Source organism: Anabrus simplex, chromosome 1 (genome assembly GCF_040414725.1).
Source record: "Anabrus simplex isolate iqAnaSimp1 chromosome 1, ASM4041472v1, whole genome shotgun sequence".
Classification (NCBI taxonomy): Eukaryota; Metazoa; Arthropoda; class Insecta; order Orthoptera; family Tettigoniidae; genus Anabrus; species Anabrus simplex.
Genome location: NC_090265.1, coordinates 471,902,160 through 471,926,118, shown reverse-complemented (window position 1 = coordinate 471,926,118; position 23,959 = coordinate 471,902,160). Strand labels below are relative to the sequence as shown.

Here is a 23,959-nt window from a genome sequence, read left to right as displayed (position 1 = left end):
AACCCCTAAACGTTTCTCCAAGACTAATACACATAAATGGGAAAGTAACATTAGCATACGTAAGGAACATGAAAATGCGAGGTTAAAACTCCATTCCGACCGGGATATTGATCAAGCGCACGTAGGCAGCATATATTATGAAATAAAATACATTCCAAATCAAATTTAAATGGGAAAGCTACGATGCGTTAATTTATAACTCAATGCATGCAGCACTGGGCGCTCAACGGTAGCGTGGCCGAGCGGTCTAAGGCGCTGGTTTTAGGCACCAGTCCGAAAGGGCGTGGGTTCGAATCCCACCGCTGCCAATAATTTTAACTGACGGATTTTGGAATTAGACATCTGTACTACGCATGCAACATGCACTTTGAACATCAATAGTATAATATTGTCCAGTGTAATCTTTACAACTTTAAACTTACTGAATAAGGTACTGATGACATTCAGTGAATACAATTCCTTGCTAATCGTCTACCTCCTAACTATCCATCTTCAGAACTGCTAAGAAAACGGAATTATACCTCGGAACAATTACATCTGTCCGCCTCTGTGGTGTAGTGGGTAGCGTGATTAGCTGCCATCCCCGGAGATCCGGGTTCGATTCCCGGCTCTCCCACGAAATTTGAAAAGTGGTACGAGGGCTGGAACGGGGTCCACTCAGCCTCGGGAGGCCAACTGAGTAGAGATGGGTTCGATTCTCACCTCAGCCATCCTGGAAGTGGTTTTCCGTGGTTTCCCACTTCTCCTCCAGGCAAATGCCGGGATGGTACCTAACTTAAGGCCACGGCCGCTTCCTTCCCTCTTCCTTGCCTGTCCCATCCGATCTTCCCATCCCTCCACAAGGCCTCTGTTCAGCACAGCAGGTGAGGCCGCCTGGGCGAGGTACTGGTCATTTTCCCCAGTTGTATCCCCCGACCCAAAGTCTGAAACTCCAGGACACTGCCCTTGTGGCGGTAGAGGTTGGATCCCTCGCTGCGTCCGACGAAAAAACCGAACCTGGAGGGTAAACAGATTAAGAAGAAGAACAATTACATCTACAGTAAGTCGCGTACCGAGATAAGGCACACCCTCCGCACCACTCCCCCAACATGTCACTGATCAGAGTTGTTATCAATATTTCGGTCTTCACATTGAACACATTAGCTTTCAGTCAATATTGCCATTGTATACACATAAAACAGCCTTGAAGTATTTTGTCCCTTTTCATTAATTAAGGACAAGGGAACAACATTTAAAGCAACGTAGAGACATATTAATTTATGTGATCGGGTGTTTTGCCTCCTTTCGTTCCCAAGAACTACCATAGTTTGGAAATCATTACTGTGGCAGGTTGTGATGATTTTAAAAGGAAGTGCAACTGGGCAAGTATCCTCTATTGGATGAGGAAATTGGTAATTTGGGAACTGGATGAGATCCGACCCTTCCAAAACTGAAGGTATCGGCATGCCACGAAGGGCATAACAGCGAAAGAATTCCCTAGGCATCGGAAATCTAACCCCTTCGAGGTCGGAAAAGACCAAGGTAACCAAGGAAGGTCGGACAGGAAATGTGAAAGCAAGGAATCTAACACAGGAAGCAATGCCAGGCTCAGTTAGTGAACCATGGTGGCCAACCCACGCTCTAAAGTTGAAAGTCCAGGGTATCCCTTTCAGCCACCTCCTACGACAGGCAGAGGATACCGTAAATGTACTCTACCACCCATACCCTGAGTGAACTTCAGGGCTATATGCACGTCCAGAAGTGGAAGTCAGATTTCTAAATTTCTTGACTTCTTTACGGGAAATCGAAATGATATCCTTTCGGGTAAATCAAGTAAGATTTTATCACCTCGGTTCGGCAATAATAATAATAATAATAATAATAATAATAATAATAATAATAATAATAATAATAATAATAATAATAATAATAATAATAATACCGAGCGAGTTGGCTATGGGGTTAGACGCGCGCAGCCGTGAGATTGCATTTGAGAGATAGTGGTTTCGAACCCCACTGTCGGCAGCCCTGAAGATGGTTTTCCATTTTCACACAAGACAAATGTTGGGAATGTACCTTACTTAAGTCCAAGGCTGCTTCCTTCCCACTCTCGGCCATTTCCTATCCCATCGTCGCCATAAGACCTATCTGTGTCGGTGAGATGTAAAGGAAGTAATAATAATAATAATAATAATAATAATAATAATAATAATAATAATAATAATAATAATAAGTCTGCCTCAGTGGTGTAGTGATTAGTGTGATTACCTACCACCCCCGGAGGCCCGGCTCGATTCCCGGCTCTGCCACGAAATTTGAAATGCGATATGAGGGCTGAACGAGGTCCACTCAGCGTCGGGAAGTCAACTGCGTAGAGGGGGTTCGATTCCCGTCTCAGCCATCGTTGAAGTGGTTTTCCGTGGTTTCCCACTTCTCCAAGCAGATGCCGGGATGGTGCCCAAAGTAAAGGCACGGCCGCTTCCTTCCTGTTTCCTTGTCTAGCCCTTCCAATCTTCCCATTCCCACGTGGCAACGGTTCAGCATAGCAGGTGAGGACACTTGGGCGAGTTACTGGTCTTCCCCTCCCGTTGTATTCCGCCGACCCAAATTCTCACGTTCCAGGCACTGCCCTTGAGGCGGCAGTGGTGGGATCCTCTCGCTGAGTCCGAAGAAAAAACCAACCCTGGAGGGTAAACAGATTAATTATAATTATAATAATAATAATAATAATAATAATAATAATAATAATAATAATAATAATAATAATAATAATAATAATAACCACCTCTGTGGTGTAGTGGTTAGCCACTCTCAGAGGCTGTGGTAATTACCGATGCAAAGTTCCTCGACTTGCAAGCATGGGAGATTGCGAAACATCGTTCTTGGAGCAGTGCTAGGTACGGCAGTGTTAGTAACTACTCAAGAACTGAGACTCTTTCAGAGACATCTATTAGCGGAACGTAGACAACAGATCGGACCCGTGCGTGACTGACGGAAAACTATTTCTGTTGCAATTATGACTGTGTATTTAGGAATATAATAGAAAGTGTATATTGATACGGAAGTTAACAGGTTCACGAGTTTATACTTCAAGCATGCCTTACATGTTTCAATCACGTCAGCATTCTAAATAAACAAAATAGTATTGTTTCTTTACGTAAGGGCTTGGGTCATCCTGGACAATAACCCATGTAACTACGTACTCTTTCATATCACGAAGTTGTCTGAAGGCGAGAACATCCTTTTCAAATTCTTCAGATCGGTTAATACCTTCGCAGAAAAGGACACAAGCAAGACCAGGTAATCACTGCCAGATTCAGGTGCGGTAATGAAGCTCTGTCCAGCAGGTACTGGGCCAAAGAAGACGAAAATAAATGGAGAATCTCTGGAGAAAGGGACGAAACAATGAAACACCCATTATACGAATGTACACGGACAAAGAGGAAAGGAGAAGGAAGAATTCGTCAAGAGGACGTATCGAACGAAGGAGGGGGTGGTGAAATGTGGACGAGAGAAACCATAAACCAACGGAAAAGAAACATTGCATAGACCATTTCAATTTTGTACATTATAACCATCACGTATTAATCAAAGACTTTTTTTTTTTTTGCTAGTTGCTTTACGTCGCACTGACACAGATAGGTCTTATGGCGACGATGGGACAGGAAAGGTCTGGGAATGGGAAGGAAGCGGCCGTGGCCTTAATTAAGGTACAGCACCAGCATTTTTGTCTAGTGTGAAAATGGGAAACCACGGAAAACCATCTTCAGGGCTGGCGACAGTGGGGTTCGAACCCACTATCTCCCGGATGCAAGCGCACAGCTGCGCGCTCCTAACCGCACGGCCAAATCACCCGGTAGTCAAAGATTGTAAGTGCTGTATTTTATTCAGTGTATGTTCAGTTAACACTACCTGGAATATTTTCAATGCCGAAAGGCAAGAAATAAAATAATTATTACTACTACTACTACTACTAGCCTACAGTTAAATAGCAGAGTAAGGAAAATACTAGAGCCACTTAAAAACACTGTTGTATTCGATTAGTCGTCGTCCTTTTGTTCTTAAAAAAACAGGTTCGATTCCGGCGGAGATCGATGGCATTTGAAAGTGTGACTCCGTGACACTAGATTACGGCACATTAAAGAGCTCTTGCGGTACAAAATAAAAATCTCCTCAGCGTCTCTCAAAATCTACAATTGAAGGACGTTAAAATGGTATTATTATTACTATTATTATTATTATTATTATTATTATTATTATTATTATTATTATTATTATTTGATTTGGATTTAAAGGACGGCAAGCTATTACGCTAATCCCTTAACTACGGTGGCTTACTCAAAGAAACTGAACGATCATGGATACAACTGGTTAGGAGGACAAGTACCTCGCCGGGCGGCTTCACCTGCTATGCTGAACAGAGGCCTTGTGGTGGATGTGAAGATTGGAAGGGATAGGCAAGGAAGAGGGAAGGAAGTGACCGTGGCCTTAAATTAGGTTCCATCCCGGCATTTGCCTGCAGAAGAAGTGGGAAACCACGGGAAATCACTTCCAGGAAGACTGAGGTGGGAATCTACTCCTTTCTACTCATTTGATCAGTGGACCCCGTTCCAGTCCTCGTACCACTTTTCAAATTTCGTGACAGAGCCTGGAATCGAACCTGGACCTCCGGGGGTGGGCAGGTAATCACACTAACCACTACACCACAGAGGTGGCCATCATATTTTACTTTTTATTCTGCAGGTTCGACCGCAGACTAATGTAATTTAGTTAACTTCCTGTCTGCCCCAGCTCGCTTCTCTTTTATGTTCTTCTCTTGGAGCATAGCGAATGTGTTGCTGAGCTATTCAACCTTAAACAATATGACCTAATCTAAACATCGTTGTCTGCTAGTCTAACCTTGACACGAAGATGTTCGGCCTCTCAGTCTCGTTCTCTCTGCGAAAACTACTCACTTTTACGACTTTACAGTTTGCTCTGTTTAAATCACAGCCCGTCAGACTGCGTGGGAACATTCCTCATTATGTCTCATCTATATTAACAAACAAGAAAATTGCGAACATTTTTGCAGCCATAAAATCTGATTTATTTGTTTAAAATAAACTGTAGCCACTTTTATGTAGATCCCATGTGTGCTTTTATTGCATATTTCACTGATGTTATTAAATAGTTCTTCGCAGATAAAGCTATTATAATGGAACACAGTAAATATTTACTGTAGATTAATCTCTTGAAGAAATAAGGCAGCTAGAGCTAGTGGCCTACTTTGAAGTTTCAGAGATACACTCTATCTGCCCGTACTGCAAACAATACCAGTAGGGAAAAAGCAAGACTTCTGAAACTGAAATTTTAGTTGCGATACCTATTGCATAAGCCAAGTTCCAAACTGAGATACAGTCGACGCCGGCTAGCGCTGATCAAGTAAACTACATTATAAAATAAAATCTTTATTATATTGTCCATGGGAAGCAATTATATCAGACACGCTAATGTCTAAGATAAATAAACAGACTCTTAAAGCTAATGTATTTGTGTTCACAGTACGATGAAGTGTTTTTGTCAGGATCCTCAGAATGTACTCTATGTCCCTTGCCATTAGGTTCTGAAAAGACCCGGGTGGCGTGCCATCCATTACAATCCTATCCCCTGATTGTTAGGATATCCGAAAGCAGAGCTTTATGTTAGTTCCATAGCCAATGTTGCTGCTTACTTGGCAACACTCAGGAGTTACGATTAGGATTCGTTAAGGTCATAATAATTTCTTCATATATAAGCAATACGACAGTATTGTAATGTTTTTAAGAAAACAAAACTTCAAGATAATAAACGATATTTCAGTGGCAAAGGTCTTTGCATTGTTGGTAAATATAGTTGATCTCCGTATTCAAATATCCGCTGTTGACACACAGTCGAGTAAACTAATTAAGTAGATGATTCGTATATTCCCATATTTGTATTTCGAGTGTTCGGCTCCATGGCTAAATGGGTAGCGTGCCGGCCGTTGGTCACAGGAATTCCGGGTCGGGAATTTTAACTATAATTGGTTAATTTGGCTGACACGGGGACTGGGTGTATGAGTCGTCTTGATCATCATGCCATCCTCATCACGACGCGCAGGTCACCTGCGGGAGCCAAATCAAAAGACCTGCACCTGGCGAGCCGAACTTGTCCTCGGACACTCCCGGCACTAAAAGCCATACACCATTCCATTTCGTTTGTATTTCAAGTCTCCGGCGTAGTTTCGAGAGAAGTTATTGTATCAGTAACTTGAACATCTCCCCGAAAACCACGATACTTAGTGAGGCGTAAATCCAATAACATTATTACATAACTGTCCGACTCGTTGGCTGAACGGTCAGAGTACTGGCCTTCGGTTCAGAGGGTCCCGGGTTCGATTTCCGGCCGGGTCGGGGATTTTAACCTTAATTGGCTGATTTCTACGGCACGGGGGCTGGGTGTATGTGTTGTCTTCATCATCATTTCATCCTCATCACGACACGCAGGTCGCCTACGGGAGTCAAATAGAAAGACCTGCACCTGGCGAGCCGAACCCGTCCTGGGATATCCCGGCACTAAAAGCCAAATGACATTTTTTATTACATAACTTAAACATCTTCCCTTGTACTTTCGATATGTAAGCATGAAAGGACCGGGGAGTTGGCCGGGCGGTTAGGAGCGCGCAGCTGTCAGCTTGTATCCGGGAGATCGTGGGTTCGAACCCCACTGTTGGCAGCCCTGAAGATGGTTTTCCGTGGTTTCCCATTTTCATATCAGGCAAACGATTCCTTCCCACTCCTAGGCCTTTCCTATCCCGTCATCGCCATAAGACCTATCTGTGTCGGTGCGACGTAAAGCAAATGGTAAAAAAAACGAAAGCTATTAAGTGCAGTTTCAATTTATGTTATAGCGTAGTAGGATAATAATGATAATAATAATACTGGTTCGGGGATTTTAATTTGTCTGATTAATTCTTCTGGATCAGAGACTGGGTGTTTGTGTTTTCCCCAATACTGTACTTTACTCTTCGTATTCATATCACACACGCACTACCAACTACCACAGAAACACGCAATAGTGATGATATCCCTCCACATAGGGTTGGCGTTAGGAAGGGCATCCGGTCGTAAAACAGGGTCAAATTCGCATTTGCTACATAGTTCACACCCCCGACTCCAAAAATTTGGGGAAATCAGTATATAATAATAATAATAATAATAATAATAATTATTATAATTATTATAATTATAATAATTATTATTATTATTATTATTATTATGGGAATTTTTTTAAATATAAAGGTACCTAGTGGGGTGGTTTCACTCCGAACCTCCCTTGTAGGACAATACAGAGCTGGTGTACGATGTGGCCAGCTCGAATTCGCTCGAAAGTTCAACCGTTTCCACATCAATGCATTTCCATACCACAACTAGTTCTGAATTAGCACTCAAGGCCCACTGGGCCGAGGGCCAATAATTTCTCAATCTATTGGGAAGTGTCTGTCTGTTTCAACGGCGCACTAGCCGCCAGTGTTTTGGAAAGGTGTAGCAACCTAATTGATAAGCCCACTGCTACACTGGGACGAAACGCTAGTAATTTCACGACTGGAAAGGCCTCAAGAGCTTAAATATCTTTCTTTCTATCGATGAAAGTAAATTATGGTTTCCTTTTGGAACATAATTTCTGAAATAAAAATAATAATGTCCGCCTCCGTGGTGTAGTGGTTAGTGTGATTATCTGCCACCCCCGCAGGCCCGGGTTCGATTCCCGGCTCTGCCACGAAATTTGAAAAGTGGTCCGAGAAACAGAACGGCGTCCACTCAGCCTCGGGAGGTCAAATGAGTAGGAGGAGTTCGATTCCCACCTCAGCCATCCTCGAAGTGTTTTTCCGTGGTTTCCTACTTCTCCTCCAGGCAAATGCCGGGATGGTACCCAACTTAAGGCCACGGACGCTTCTTTCCCTCTTCCCTGCTTATCCCTTCCTACTTCCCATCTCCCCCATCACAAGGGCCCTGTTCCGCATAGCAGGTGCGGCCGCCTGGGCGAGGTACTGGTCATCCTCCCCAGTTGTATCTCCAGACCCAAAGTCTCACGCTCCAGGACGCTGCCCTTGAGGCGGTAGAGGAGGGATCCCTCGCTGAGTCTGATGACGTCGTTCCGATAACAGATAATCCTCACACAGCAAAGAAGCAAGTGGAAGAACTACAACATGTGGCGATCAAATCAGGATTAAGAATTTTCTTTGAAGAAACAACATTCACAGACTCGGACAAAGTAGATGCTACGGACAGAATTTTTGGGCATCCATCACGTTCATAAATTTAAATACTTGGGATAAATTCTCACTCCAAATGGAAATGAAAAAGATGCTTTAAAAGAGGGGGAGAGGAGGATGGAAATGGCCTTCAGACTATGCCATGACACCTGTAAGTCCAAGTCTATCTCCTTTCAAGCCGAATTAAAATATTAATGCACAGTAGCCAGAACGGAGTAAGTGCCTTTATGGAGGAGGAACACTTACAAGGTTGACGGACTCAAACCTTAAAAAAAAAAAAAAATTAAAAAATATCCTTCGAAAAATGTTGGGTCCAAAAAAATCACAAAATGACCACACTTTCCGATTGAGATCGAACCAGGAACTGTATAAAACCATAAAGAACACGACGATGATCAGGAAAAGAAGATTTACCTTTAATGGGCATTTTAAAAGGATGACCCAAGCGAGGTTGGCTAACTAAATACTCCTTCTACAAGAAAAGTGAAAACAGCCTGGGTGGCTTACACAGGTGGGCAAAGACCTAGCAGAAGTGTCAAAGAGGAAGAAATACAGGGCAGAACAACATTTCGGAAAAGAATTTGCGGGAGCGAGGGATAAATCCGAAAAGCCACACCAAGCCGCGTAACATCTCGGCGGAAAAGCGAGAAAGGTGAAGCAAAAGATTAAGGATCTTTGGCGAAAGCGCAAAGAGAAGAGCATTAGTCTGCGTGAGAGAAGGGAGGGTAGATGGTGGAAACGTGGCCCACAGATGGCCGTATCGATGAATAATAATAATAATAATAATAATAATAATAATAATAATAATAATAATAATAATAATAATTCTACGTATTTAGTTTAAACTAGGCCTACATGTGTATAATTTCAATTACCCTTTTGATCATATTATTTTATAATTAGGACAGGAGTAATTATACTCTAGTCTAGTTATTTTATTAGTTAATATCTTTACTGTCGTGTAATCCTTGTGTAATATACAGTATTTCTTTCCTCTGCTAATGTTTATTCACAGAAGAGGCCTACGTTGTTTTATTTTTATTGAGTATTTTCATAATGTCTCAGTGAAAAATATTCAACAATGGCTGAAGAATGCAAGTGTAGGTACTAGGAATGTGAGCGGACATTAAAGAGTACGAGAGAAGATACAGAGCGAATGGAGATAATTAGTATTTTGACGGAGAATACGAATGTTACGTCAGCGAGAAATCAGTACGAGTCACTGCTGGTAGAAAAGCAGAGAGAAAATGGGGAACAGAGAAGTGTTCCAGAGGAGGGGCGAGGTAAGAGGAAAGTTTAGAAAGGGAAACAGAGTACAGGATAGTAAGAGGAAGTTGAACAGAGCCTTGAGTTGAAGAAAGTAGGTCCTGAAGCCGTCAACAAAGATCGGGGAGACAGGGAGAGGACGGGATTTAATGATGTAGGTAAGGTTGAGTCTCTGGTCATCGGGGATTCCATGGTTAGGCACGTGGAAGAAGTGTTTGGAGGGTAAAGGAAACAGTGTATTGTTACCCAGGAGTTAGGTTAAGACTGATGTTGAGGAAAGTAGAAGGGAAGGAGGAGGGTAAGGATAGGGTGATAATTTTCCACGACGGCACAACAACGTAAGGTAAGCAGGCACACGTATCACTATAGTTCGGGATGTGTGGGATATGGTTATTACAGCACGGTGGAAATATAAGAGAGGAGATTGTTATCAGTGGGATACTGTGTAGAAGGGTTACTGAGTGGAGGGTGATCGAGGATATAAATGAGACCATGGAGTGAGTATGTGGTAAATTGGGAGTGAGGTAGGTAGATGATAGGAATCTATGCTTAGATGACCTTCACTTGAACGTATTAGTTAGGGGGTTTGTTTAGAAGAGTTATAGGGAGGTACAATCAAGGAAACGGGGTGGGCTAGTGAGCGGTGATGATACTACAGGGAGCTGGTGCTCCAGTAAGGATGGCATAAAATTGTTAGTGTAATACTGTAGAACTATTATAAGGAAAGGAATAGAATAGAAGACATTTAATAGATATATACTTCATGGTTGTGCAGCGATGGTGTGGTATTTGCTCATAATGATGGGTTTTAGATGTAGCTTTTACCACGAATTGCTCCATTTCAGGTGTTCGAGTTTTAACTTCATTCGAAGTTATGTTCAGACCTGCAGTGTGAACGTTAGACGTCAACACAAGTTACCGACATTTATGGATGTGGAAATTTTCTCCCGGAAATGGAGTGCTGGTAGTAGAGACAGGATAGACTCGATAGGAAGGGGAGTATTAATTCTGGTGAATTAAGAATTCGTAAACTATGAAAAAGTTAAGGATGACAAACATGACATCTAGTTGTAAGGCTCATCTCTGAAGATAATAGGTAAACTTAATGTTCTTGAACTGTACAGGTCTGGAAGGAGTAACGCTGATGCAGAATTATTTGGTAAGATAATCAGCTACAGCATCTGTGGAACGACGCGGAAAGGGATGTGGTAGTAGTGGGTGATCTGAATTTACCGAATGTTAACTGGGAAGATAATGCGAATGATAGAAAGCATGACCAACAAATGGTAAATAAGTTAATCTTGCAAGGGCAGTTGAATCAGGAAGTTACAGAACAAACTAGAGTGAAGAATATTCTAGAAGTGGTGTTGTTAGAATCAGACGAGCTCTATGGGGAAACTGAAGTGATAGTAGGTATAAATAATCACGAATCATTTTTGTCGTATTTAAAAATAAATGCGTAGGAAAGGAAGGTTGTAAAAATAGGACTATTACGAAATACCATATATATGTATAGAATTTAAAAATATAAACAGGATTTGGGAGGGGTTTAAAGCAATTATCGAGGAGAGTGAAAACAAACCTTTAAATGTAGTAAGGAATGGTAAAGACCCACTATATTATAACAGACACATAGAGATATTAAGATGGAGGTTCAGGTTAGAAAATAGAGCTAGGAATGGTTGTGGAAGTAACGAGAGACTTAAGGAACTTGCCGGGAAATTAAATTTAGCGAAGAAGTCAGCTAAGATTGTGTGCCCCAGTGATAGCGAGGGCTGGCAATAGAGTTCGAGACAGATCAATTCTCTTTACGTTGCGAATTGCATGTAATATATTTTCCACTTCCACGTAATAAAAATATTTTTAAAAAGTACCTTGCTGTGAGCTTGCATCCGGGAGATAGTAGGTTCGAATCCCACTGTCGGCAGCCCTGAAAATGGTTTTCCGTGGTTTCCCATTTTCACACCAGGCAAATGCTGGGGCTGTACCTTAATTAAGGCCACGGCCGCTTCCTTCCAACTCCTCGGCCTATCCTATCCCATCGTCGCCATAAGACCTATCTGTGTCGGTGCGACGTAAAGCCCCTAGCAAAAAAAAAAAAAAAAAAAAAAGTACCTTGAAATTTCATCAGTTAATATCAGTGTATACATACGTTTAGTTTCAGTATTTTTTGGTTTTTTCTTTGAAGCAAGTGGATCTGTTTGTTAAACCATCCTTCGTCAAGAATGGTAAAATAGACTTACTTCCCTAGAAAGAAAGTAATAACAGTGTATGCCTACTTATTAAAGTGAAAGTGGATAAAAATATTATCTTTCTATTTATCAGCAGAGAATGCCAATAATAAATACAGCATAACATCAGACGCCACACTGAAGAAATCCTCTAAAAATCACCGCGACTAGTCAACGAATCACTCAGTTCTATCTCCCCGGTCGGATGTCATTGGAAGAGGTGCTGACTAGGATCGTTGTCTGTTTGCTACGCCACTTCCATCTCGTGCGTTACGTCTTACGTCCTAGACTGTTATTTATGATAGGTATATATCCTGGGAGTGCTAGAGAGTGGCAGCTCCCAGTTCCCTCATTCGCAAGGACATCCATCACTTGTTAATCCTGTCTCACGCTCGTTGAGGAGCTGGACCGCAGAATCTAGGCCAGATGCATCATCTTTAAGCTTAATTATTTAGCCTTGACGACACGTCTTGCAAGTCATTATGCTACAACGAGCTGGTACCCTATAGTAAATGTTTCCGTGTAGTGACATGCAGGACTGCAAAAGCTCGTAGCGACTCAGGGTCTCATTTGAATAATCTGACGTCCGCCGCGGAAACTGGACGTTACGTTAGTATAGGAGGTTCCCGCTCGCTTGGCCTGAACTCAATTCCAGGCTCTGGCATTAATTTAGACTGATTGGAAGGTTTGTAACAGGTTGCTCAATATCTGAATAATGATCTGTAGAGGGGGAATCTGGATGATAAGGTAATCTCATGACCTGTACCAACAATCATCTCAGACACATTTAGGAATCGACGTTTAAAACTTTACGGACATATTCTCAGAATGAGTAATCAGAGAATGACCAAAATAATGTTGAACCTTGCACTATCAATGAAAGTAAAAAACAACTGGCTGCTCGAAGTTGGAAAAGATATTCAGGAAATAGGCATAAGAGATGATCTGTTGGACAGATCCGATTTCAGAAAATTAGTCTACTATCACCGTTTCACACACCATTCAAGCGCTACCATCAAAAAAACCTCGTCAGAAGATTGCACGAACAGCCACAGCGAGAAGATGAAGAGGTTTTGTGAGAAGGAAAAGGCAACGGCATCAGCTAAATAAGTTCAATCGCGCTCCTTAGTCGGGCATTACGAAGAAATAATAGGCTAATAATACATATATAATAAGAGTTTTGTCTGTACATTGCTCAGAATTTAAAAGGAATAGCATTTCTGTATCGCTCATGTCCACAGTAATGACGAGTCCGGCTCCATAGCTAAATGGTTTAGCGTGCTGGCCTTTGGTCACAGGGGTACCGGGTTCGATTCCCGGCAGGGTCGGGAATTTTATAAAAAAAATTGGTTAATTCCCCTGGCACGAGGACTGGGTGTACGTGTCGTCTTCATCATCATTTCATCCTCATCACGACGCGCAGGTCGCCTACGGGAGTCAAATCAAAAGACTTGCACCTGACGAGCCGAAGTCCTCGGACACATCCCGGCACTAAAAGCCATACGCCATTCCATTTTTTTACTGTTCCGTAATTTCTGTAAATAAATAAATAAAATAAATAAATAAATAAATCCAATGATAAGTTTTAGATGTAGTTTAACTCCAAAATACTCAATTCAGGAACCACTTTATTCGAAGTCATGTTCAGCCTTCTGCAACGTGAAGGTTTGACGCCAGTACAAGAACTTCAGGAGGCCGAGGGTGACTTATCATAATGAGTAAATACCACAATAAGTTATCTCGATTACGAATCTCTCTCTATAAAAGCTAAATACCATTCACTGACCTCGATATCTTTTGCTTCTTTCTTTCTTGCTTTCCTTCTTTCTTAATCTGCTTAACCTCCAGGGTTGGTTTTTCTCTCTGACTCAGCGAGGGAACCCACCTCTACCGCCTCAAGGGCAGTGTCCTGGAGCGTGAGACTTTTGGTCGGGGGATACAACTGGGAAGTAGGACCAGTACATCGCCCAGGCGGCCTCACCTGCCATGCTGAACAGGGGTCTTGGGGAGGGATGGGAAGATTGGAAAAGACAGGCAAGGAAGAGGGGAGGAAGCGGCCGTGGCCTTAAGTTAGGTACCACCCGGCATTTGTATGGAGGAGAAGTGGGAAACCACGTAAAACCACTCTGAGGATGGCTGAGGTAGGAATCGAGCCCACCTCTCCTCAGTTGACCTCCCGGGGCTGAGTGGATCTTGTTCCAGCCCTCGTACAACTTTTCAAATTTCGTGGCAGTGCCGGGAATCGAACCCGGGCTTTCGGGGGTGGCAGCTAATCAGCTAACCACTACACCACAGAGGCGGACATCACGATATCACCCGATGCAAAAATCCTACAAAGCAGAAATTAGGAACTTAGTTTCATGTTTTGCCTTCAAGTTGCACTAAAAAAAGGATTTTTCGAAGTTCAGCTTCTGCCCTAGCTGATGATGATGATGATGATTATTATTATTATTATTATTATTCCTGCGTTCCGGCCTTCTAAGGACCACGTTACAATTTCAGTTCTTCCTCCTTAGTTCTTTCATTTTCTTCCAGTATTATTTCATTGTTTCACTGTGCTTCTTTTCCTGTCTTCAGTCCACTTTGTGCCTGTTTTCTTTTCCTTCCTCCCTTGGAATCCTTCCATTTGTAAGACTTTCTTCCTAAAAATCTTTCTTTCCAATAATTCTTCTCGCATGTTGTTCCTTTCCAGGTCTTTCTTGACTTCTTGAATCCAGGTGGTAGTTGATTTCTTTTCCCAAAGGTACTTGAACATTCGTTTAGTTAGTCTATTGTCATCCATTCTGTAAATGTGTCCAAGAAATAGCAATCTCTTTTTTCTTATTGTTTCTGATATGTTTTCTATGTTCTGGTAAATTTCATTGTTACTTCTTAATTTCTAAAACTCTGCAATTCTTAGAGGACCTACTATTTTCCTTATAATTCTTCTTTCTAATATTTTTAATTTATCAAGCTTGTAGTTCAGTGCTAGACATTCACTGGCATAAAGGCATTCTGGTTTCACTACTGTGCTGTAGAGATTTATTTTAAGTTTTCTTGATAAGCACTTTTTGTTATAAGTATTCTTAGTTATACCGTAAGCTCTTTCCATTTTTTGTATCCCCTCCTCTATAGCAGATTTTTCTAAACCATTTTCTTGAATTTTTTCACCCAAATATTTGAATTTCTTTACCTTTTCTATTTGAGCAATATCCGTTACTAAAACTTTTGGGGCACTTTTTATATTCGTCAAAAATGTTGTTTTCTCGGCAAAGATTCTGAAGCCTGTCATGTTGGCTGTATTTTCAAGGAGATTGACTTGCATTGCTTCATCTGTAAGGCTTTCTGAAAGTATGGCAAAGTCATCTGCAAATGCTAGGCAATTTATTGCAACACCTTTGTTCTTCTTCCCCAGCATGAATGGCAATAATTTGGATTCTTTCAGTTTTTCATTCCAAATTCTTACAATTTTCTCCATTGAAAAGGAGTGGAGATAGACCATCGCCCTGCCTGACACCTGTATTTATTTTGGAAGGTCGAGATATTTCACCCATACATTTCACTCTCGAGGTAGTGTCTGTAAGTGTTTCACGAATTAGGTTTGCCAATTTAGTTTTAACTCCAAATTCCCGGATTACTTTATCTAGGGTTTCCCTATAAACAGAGCCAAAAGCTTTTTTAAAGTCAATAAATGTTACAACTATGTCCTTGGAGTTTATTAATCTGTGTCGAATTATAGATTTCATGTTGAAAATCTGTTCAGAGCAAGATCTTCCCTCTCTAAATCCACCTTGATATTCACCCAATTGACTGTCCAGTGTCGATTTTACTCTGTTTAGTAGTACTGTTGAAAATATCTTGTAAGCAACTGGCAAGAGAGGTATACCTCTGTAGTTGTTGGCATCTTGCTTGTTACCCTTCTTGTGTAATGGGTGTATTAGAGCCACTTTCCAATCCTCTGGGATCTATTCTGTTTCCCAAATTATTATTATTATTATTATTATTATTATTGGGCAACCAGTCACTATTAAAACTATCATCAGAGGAAATGTGGAAGATCCCCGACCTTCGAAGAACGAAGGCATCAGCGAAAGAAAGGGAAAAGCCATGGAGAGGTGAAAATTAGACTCCCTGAGCCTTGGAAAATCCAATAACGGCTGCTTCGGAAGGACACAAGTGTTGACGAAGGGTGGTCAGACAGGAAAGATAAAAGGAGACTGACACAAGTCAGTGGAAGCAATGCCTCACTCAGCTAGGGGAAACGTGGTTACCAATTCACGCTCCCAAACTGGCAGCTTCAGGTCCCAGGTTTAGTCGCTGCGTATTAAATATAATATACCGTACCGCACTGTTATAATGTTCAGAATATAGAAAGAAGTAGAACCGTTGCCATCGCATTTGATGAAAAGTCCTTTACATAAACATAGGCGACATCATGCAATTCTACACCTCCTATACTTCACACTTCTATCGATGATCAGAAACAATCACAGCCGACTCTTAACTAGCAGTGTGCGTATCAACTACATTATCTTAATTACTTATCTCTGGCGGCTGTCTGTAGGAGACCAACGAGTGTATTGTTCGTAGGACATCTCAAGGTCCTTCCGCTGCCATCATTACAGACCACAAGTCTGCTCTACATGATCCCAATTACTTGAGTATTCATCTCCGGACAGAGACAGAACTACGCACAACTTCACCTTTTCACTACTGTTTTATCAATGAACGACTTCCACAAATAACCTCCGGAACATAAGCATTATTGAATGAAAATAACGAACGGTATTTATTTAATGATCTTTCAATTGCTTTCGATGTTTGGAGATGCCGGGATGTGCACTTTTCCTTCACGTGTTGGAAGTCAATGACCCGAAGTTGTCGCATTTGAACATTCTCAAATGCCACCGACTTCACTGGTTTTCTTGAGAATAGGACAACGACTTTTTCCTTCCCTGCGAGTGGTTTAACGTCGCACTAAAGCATGGAAGATTTTCGGTTTCTCAAACACAGGAAAGGGCTGGAATTGGAAAAGAAGCAGCCGTGGCATAAACAGGTACAGCCTCCTATATTTGCCTGATATGAAAGTAGGAATCCACACAGAAAACCATATTTAGAGCTGCCGATTTGAATCCACAAACTCCCGAATTCAAGCTCATAACTACACGAATCAAACCGCGCAGTCAACTCGCAAAAATGTGTGCGTGTGTGTGTGTGCGCGCGTGTGCGCTAAAAAGTCAGCGTACTTTCCTTCGGTTCAGAGGGTCCTGGGTTCGATTGCCTGTCGGATCGGGGATTTTAACCTTCAGTGGTTAATTCCAGTGGCTCGGGGGCTGGGTGTTTGTGCTGTCCCCAACATCCCAGCAACTCACACACCACACATAACACTATCCTCCACCACAATAACACGCAGTTATCTACACATGGCAGATGCCGCCCACCCTCATCGGAGGGTCTGCCTTACAAGGGCTGCACCCAGCTAGAAATAGCCACATGAAATTACTATTATGTGTTGAGTCCATAGCCTGTAGGCTGGTTGAATCTCTTACAAAACCATTGACAACTGCCATAGAAAGACCGGGATTCCTCAAGCGGAATACATCGGAAATGAAAGGTGTGCTTGTTTGTTACCTTCTTCACCGTGCCAAAAGGTGTGTTGTAAATTTATTCTGACTATTGCAGACTTGGTTCAATCCTTATAAGGTAGATGAAGGTGGGCGGCATCTCGGTTTATAGAAAACTCCGTGTTAGTGTTGTGGAAGATAGTGTTGTGTGCGGTGTATCAACTGCAGGAATGCTGTGGACAACACAAACACCCACTTCCTGAGCTAAGAGAGTGAATCGTTTAAGATTAAAATAGCTCGACCTGGCCGAGAATCGATCCCGGGCCACCAAGGTCAAGACGTTGATCACTCAGCTATGAAGCAGGACTTTATGGGAATGATTGCATTTTATAACAATATTACTATCAGTGATACTAATTTATTACTCCCCTATCAAACCGAGACAGCTACACGATAATAATTATCAACCCAAATTCTTATTTGGAATACATTTTCTGTAGACATTTCTCTGGCGTGGCGTATTGTCAGAGGATTAATTCCTGTACAATAACTCACTATCAACAATAAATCGATAGAAAACGTCCTGAATATACTGTATAAAGAAAATATCCCTCTTCAGAACTGGAACACACCGAGCTCGATAGCGGCCGGTATCCAGTATTCGGGAGATAGTGGGTTCGAACCCCACTGTCGGCAGCCCTGAAGATGGTTTTCCGTGGATTCCCATTTTCACACCCGGCAAATGCTGGGGCTGTACCGTAATTACGGCCACGGCCGCTTCCTTCCCAGTCTTAGCCCTTTCCTGTCCCATCGTCGCCATAAGACCTATCTGTGTCAGTGCGACGTAAAGCCAATAGCAAAAAAAAAAAAAAAATAATTAAATTGGAACATAGCTGTCAACAGTCCCGTGTATTTACTTTTTTTTTTTTTTTTTTTTTTTTAGAACTTGCTTTACGTCGCACTGACACAGATAAATCTTATGGTGACGATGGGCTTGGAAAGGCCTAGGAGTAGGAAGGAAGCAGCCATGACCTTAATTAAGGCACAGCCCCAGCATATTTGCCTGTTGTGAAAAATGGGAAAACACGGGAAACCATATTCAAGGCTGCCGACAGTGGGGTTCGAACCTACTATCTCCCGGATGCAAACTCACAGATGCGCGCTCCTAACCGCACGGCCAACTCGCCCGATGTATTTATTTCAAGCGAGGTATTGTGGTAACCTATGTAGCTGTGGTGTCCGTCCGGGTCAAAACTCCTATTTTGGCCAGATCTGTTTAATTCCTCTAGTTCGTGGAGTGGATGACTGAGTTTGTCTATTCAAAAAGACACAGCGTTAACCACCGCAATATCACGTAATCATAGTTAATACATCCGGCTGTCATCAAGAGGGTTATCCGGCCGTAACTCTGAGCGAAGTATACGTGTGCATCACACCCGCAACACTACCAGAGTGAGGGAAAAATTATGTATGGAGATAAAAGTGAGGCTGGCATCTGTACCAGGGAGTTCGATTTTTACGAGCTAGACCGCGGAAGGTATCGAGAGTGGGGAGTAGCTCAGTGGCTTAGCTGCTGGCTTTCCAACCGGAAGGCTGACGTTCGAATCCCGGCCGATCCTAGATTGAGATTTTCATCTGAAAAATCGCTTGGCGTCAGGAATGGCATCCAGCCTTAAACTTCACCCAAACCAAAATGAGAATGGATGGCCCCAGCGACCCCGGAAATAACTGGGATAATCTGAAGAAAGCTTTTTAAAGTAGACTACGGGACGAAGCCACCATGGTCTGTATATAATGCTGTTAAAATTCTGTTCTCTTCTCACTTATCGACATGAGGCTGAGTGTGGATTTTTATACCAAGATTTAGATCGCCTATGGTACAGCTAGAAACTGAAGCGCACCAAATGTGCGAGGAGCCTTTATCTAAATCGCTTGATCGCAACCTGGATCAAGCCTGCAGAATACTGTCAACTGGGTGTCTATGGTCAACAACTAGTACTAATCTTCGTACTTAGGAGTAGATCCGAGTGTTTATCACTTACAAAGAAAGAAATCTGTCTGGAACTGTGGACAAAATTAAAATGACAGGTCTCAAAATTGTATTGCATTTAAGTATGCGTCTTATTTCTTCTTTTTGAACGTAGTCGCCCCTGATGCGGTGACCAGGCCAGTTATCAGTAGACCTACGTATTAATTTATATATTTATTAATTTATCTTTGTTAGCGTTTTAAGGTCGTGTCGCAACAACTCAGACAAAATTTTGGAGACGAAAGTATAGGAAAGGTCAGGCTCTAGGAAGGAACTGACCATGGTCTTAATTAAGCCACACCCCCAGCATTTGTCTGGTGCAAAAATGGGAAACCACAAAAATCCATCTTCAGGGGTTGGAAACCACCATCTTCCGAATGCAACCCAACAGCTTTACAGCGCGAATTGCGCAGCCAACTCGCTCAGTGAAATGAAAATCGGTATAGCATTAGTGATATGCCATGAAAATAAAAATCAGTTACAGAAAGGAAATAAAAATATATTCTCCAAAATGGGAATCGAATAGCAGAATTCTAGACCACTGTGTTGGGCGAATTCAAAGTTGGCAATCGAGAGTTTCTCCTTCAGCATGCTGTATAGCTTCAATTTAAGGAGTTCACTGCCCTTGAATTGGCTGCAATTGGACTGCAGACCAAACACAATGACTGCAACTTGAAGCTCTGTTGACCCCCAGTGTTGTTCCTCTTTTATCCATACGTGACCTTAACCCAAATAGACGTAACGATGTCAATTTGTTATTTTTCCACAGTCAAATTTATAAGTAAAGACAAGAAAGGGGGAAGATTAATTCGCGTTATTTTTCGTGCCAGCATGCTGAGCGACTCTCGCAAATTATCTAGGTGCTTATCAAGAGTCACAGAGAGAACAACAAGACGTGATTCCTTGACGAATTAGAAATACATTGCCTGACAACAAAATTGAAGCACCCAGAAGGAGAGGAAGGAACGAAATGGAACTTCATGTGTTGAGAGGGTACGTGATGTTATTTCAGTGATTAGAAAATCGAGTCTAATTCACACACAACTTGGCAGAACGAGACCAGTTATTAGTATGATGTTGCATCCCTCTCTAGCCTGGATGCATGCACTGATTCGGTCGGGAAAGGTACCATAAAGCCGTTGTATCCTCTCCTGAGGCAGGCTGGCCAACAACTGTTGTAACTGGTCCGTCATATCCTGAATATTGGCACTGGGGCGGAGATGACATCCGAGTTGGTCCTACACTTGTACTATCGGGGACAGATCTGGGGATCTTGTTGGCTACGGGAGTACCTCAACATCACGCAGACAGTTCATAAAGACACGCACCGTGTGTGGACAAGCATTGATCTGTTGAAAAATGTTGCATGAGAGGTAACACATGAAGAGGTAGGATATCCGTGAAGTACCGTTGTGCCGTCAGAGTTCCCTCAATCACTACCAGCCGTGACCTGAAGTCATATCCGATGACTTCTCCACACCATGACGCCAGGAGTACCACCACTGTGCCTCTCCAAAACATTGGAAAAATGGAACCTTCCCACGTCGCCGCCATACTCACAGACGTGGGGTAGTGCAGAACCGCGATTCATTGCTGAACACAAGGCGACGCCATTCATCAGCAAGCCATGCTTCCCGGTAACAGCACCACTCCAAACGCAGACGTTTGTGTTGCGGTGTTAACGGCAGCTTACGAACGTGACGGTGATTCCCTGGTCCGGCTGCTACTAGTCTCCAACCAATGGTGCGGGATGACACAGAATGTTACAGGGAGTCCATTACTTGCTCCCGGGCGGCAGGCGCAGATGTGAAAGAGTTACGCTGTGCTTGGCGCACAATACGGCGGTCCTTCCTCATGGTGGTCAGACGTGGTCAACTGAAACCTTGTCGACGAGTATGTCTGCCCTCACGTTCCCATGCAGTCCAAAATCGGGCCACTGTCACATCCGAATGCTGCACAAATCTGGATATTGCACGATTCGACCAGCCGGCCAAATGGAGATCCACAATTAGGCCCCTTTCAAACTTCGTCAGGTGCTGACTGCTGATATTGCTGTGTCAAACGAGTACGCGGCTTCTCCGCGTCCTCCACAGACGCTGTTCACGTCCCTTATATACCCTACGAGGCCTGGTAACAACACTAATGCACTCTGGTGGCCGTTCTACCCGTGACAGAGAATTGCAACTGTGATCATTTGCATATCCACCGATGGTGTGTACGTGTACGAAGTTACATTGATATCCAACTATTCCTTTTTTTTTTCTGTCAGGCAGTGTAACGTGGTAGAAGCATCAACTCTGACTCTTTAGCTCGAGATCCAAAGAACTGAGAGGAAATATCGGTATATACAATCTACCAGCCTTTATAACCATGTGTGGCATTTCCAGAACCTTGCATGGTTAGGCTAGCTGAAGTTCTTTGTTCGAATATGGATCCCAGCAGTTCACACAGTCACTTCGAATGTCGTTTTACCAAATTTTTATTCGAGGAAGATTAGCTATAAAAATTAGAGTAACCAAGAATAAGGTTACATAGATTTGGAAGAAACAGAATGATATTTTCTTTTTTATGCCCTTCAACTGTCAGACCTGAGAGACATCGTTGTGCGAAAAAAAATTATGCCTTAAAGAAGGGGGTAAATAGTAAATTTAGTGATAAGAGTCTATTGTTTTTTTTTAAACTATCATTAAATGGCAATCGACAGTGACGTGCTTCAATCCTAAAACACGGAACATAGGGAGCGAACGTCTAATCCACTAATGTACGCTGTCAGTCAGAAACAGAAGATACTATGTATATTATCCACTGGCAGCGTACTAAGAGAAATAACATCAAGGCGTAGCAGTGAGTTCCCCCTCATATTAGTAGCAAATTATTAAAATAAAAATCTATCATCATCATCATCATCATCATCATCATAAGTGCGATAAATGTGTCACCGCTGCACATCAGGCGACAGGCAGCAGACCTAAGTTTCCTCTACGGAATATTAAGGGTTCGGAATATACTGTCTAACTCTTCTCTTCGCGTTCCTTCCCGCTCCACAGAGTATAAGATTTTCTCCATATTCTCCATGCTCAGCACTCAATACTTCAACGATATTTTCCAATCCGCCTCCCAAATCTCTTTAACACTAATAATAAAAGAAAAGAGCTTGATATATCATCAAGTAAAAGTATATTCTAGAGAGGTGTAAAAATATCTTAAGAATAAGTTAATGTGTAGTGGTTATACCTTGACCCACGACAGCTTGGCTATGAACATGGACATTCTCATGGTTTTCAACTACTATTACTACTACTACTACTACTACTACTACTACTAAACTTTGTTCATTGTAGGCGGTGTATCTAATCGTGTTATTCATTTGTTATGTTTGTTACTGTATATTTTATTATGAAAGTTTACATCTGTTAATTAGTCTGTTGATAGTACGAGTGAAATGAGCTTTGTGAATAAATAAATAAATAAATAAATAAATAAATAAATAAATAAATAAATAAATAAATAAATAAATAAATAAATAAATAAATAAATAAATAAATAAATAAATAAATAAATAAATATCTTATGGCCTCAGCTACTGGCTTGCAGACCTGAAGTGGTGCCATCTATGTCGCCTGCCTAACAATTTCGACATTCCGACTGTGCAGATGTCTAGCAACGAAAGTGGAATTAAACTGTATGGATGGAAGAGAGGCAGGTTACTCAGGGATTGACTCAGCTGTATAAAGTAAGAGAACCAAGAAAGACCTGAGTAGCAATCGTGTACACATCATTTATTCGTTCCAAGATAAGAGGTGAAGAAACAAAACTGGCTTTGACTGCAGCTTCGAACGGAATATTAAAAAGCAAGCTTGTAATTTTACGTGATATTGATATCGTGATCACGGTCACGAGACGTCCAGTTTTACCCGGAGTCTAAACCACTGGATCTTGGTCTCTATTTCAAACATTCCAGATGCATTGGCCGGAATTCGAACTATAGAAACCTTCGTGAGAAGCCAGTGATAACGACACCCGACTCTAATGCCCAGCATTGAATATCAGGGAGGTGCGTATTTTTACTCCAGAAGTTTGTACACAGAAAACCAAAGCAAAACAATCTATACCAATTAAGAACTTCCTAAATCCGTTAAAAAGGGAAAAAAGCTATAAATACGACTATAACAGTTCTCTATAGAACTGCTTACTTGAATTCAACTTTGTAGCGGAGGCGGGACAGGTTTTTCTCCGGGTACTCCGGTTTTCCCTGTCATATTTCATACCAGCAACACTCTCCAATATAATTTCATTTCATCTGTCATTCATTAATCATTGCCCCAGAGTAGTGCGACAGGCTTCGGCAGCCGGCGCAATTCCTATCCTCGCCGCTAGATGGGGCTTCACTCATTCCATTCCTGGCCCGGTCGAATGACTGGAAATAGGCTGTGGATTTTCAATACCTTAAAGTAACTCAAAAATATATCACACAAATCAAGTACAGAAATTATTCCAAATTAATTTTCACGAGTACTAAAAGTAAATTGCCATACAAAATTTGATAATAAGGATCAAAATATTAACCAAACGGGGAATGAGGGGTGGTTGGTGGAATATGTAAAAGAAGCCATTAGATAACAGAATAAGGAATTTAATG

General features: G+C 42.0%; 1 non-coding gene across 1 annotated transcript; it reads left to right on the top strand.

Annotated features, from left to right (window-relative positions):
* The first annotated feature begins 228 nt into the window (after positions 1–228).
* On the top strand, positions 229–308 carry TRNAL-UAG (transfer RNA leucine (anticodon UAG)). The gene has a single exon. It is a non-coding gene; the product is annotated as a tRNA-Leu (tRNA).
* Positions 309–23,959: the final 23,651 nt, after the last annotated feature.